Genomic DNA, 994 nt, shown 5'->3' on the forward strand with positions numbered 1-994 from the left:
ATGGGTTATTTCAACTGAAGAAGGCAGCATGAGAAACTGTAGGCTGTGTTATGTTTAACTTGGCAGGAACTAAGGCCTTTTACTGAGTACATAACGCATTCTAGTGTCTGAGGATATAGAAATATATAAGAAACAGTCCCTGCCATTGAGGAACTCTCAGCCTAGTGGGTAGACAGTCACTGAAGACAGTGACTTCATAAGGTAGAGAAGAAATGTTAAAAAGAAGAGTGTGTAACTCCGACTTGGGAGGTCAGGAGATGTTTTGCAAAGGTGATACTTGAGTTGTGTCTTGAGAAAGCAGGAGGGGTTTGCCAGGTGGACTTAAGGGAGAAGTTGGAGTGGTGCAGGCCCCTGAGCTCTTTTATTGAACAGTCTGAATATGGTAGGCAGCAAGTGGGCTAGAAGAGTATTCTTTCCCCTTCCCACCTAGATTTTCATTTAAGAGTCTTCTCTTTCGATATGACCTCCTAACAGCCAATGGTTAAAATGAAAAGTATTGGAGTCTGACCTGGATGCTAATCCACCAGCTATCTAATCAGCTTTATGACCTTACGTATGACACATATTTGTGTTTCAGTTTCCTCATTTGAACAACTTATTTATGTCTCAGTTCCTTCACTTACACAATTTAAAAATAAAGCATCCAGCACAGATTCTGGCATATGTAAAGTACCGCTATTATTTCCTATCGTTATCTCATTTAGTCCTCACAAGCAACTTGGACTTTGGGTATAATTTCCCCCATTCTTCCGAAGCAGAAGCTTAGAGTGGGTAGGTGACTTGATTAAAGTTCCCAGGACAATCTGGAGTTGTCTCTGCCGCCACAGCTCGTGCTTAATTTCATCTCCGCGCCGGGTTTTCTCAGGCGGCCCCAGCGGCAGGATCCAGTCCGGCGACAAAAACTCCGGCGCCAGGATTTGGGCGCCGCCGCGGCCTGCGCCCAGAGGGCGGGGCCAGGCGGGGCCAGGCGGGGCCAGGCGGGGCCAGGCGGGGC

The sequence above is a fragment of the Monodon monoceros genome, unplaced genomic scaffold (genome assembly GCF_005190385.1).
Source record: "Monodon monoceros isolate NGI ecotype Baffin Bay Population unplaced genomic scaffold, NGI_Narwhal_1 Super_Scaffold_18, whole genome shotgun sequence".
Lineage (NCBI taxonomy): Eukaryota > Metazoa > Chordata > Mammalia > Artiodactyla > Monodontidae > Monodon > Monodon monoceros.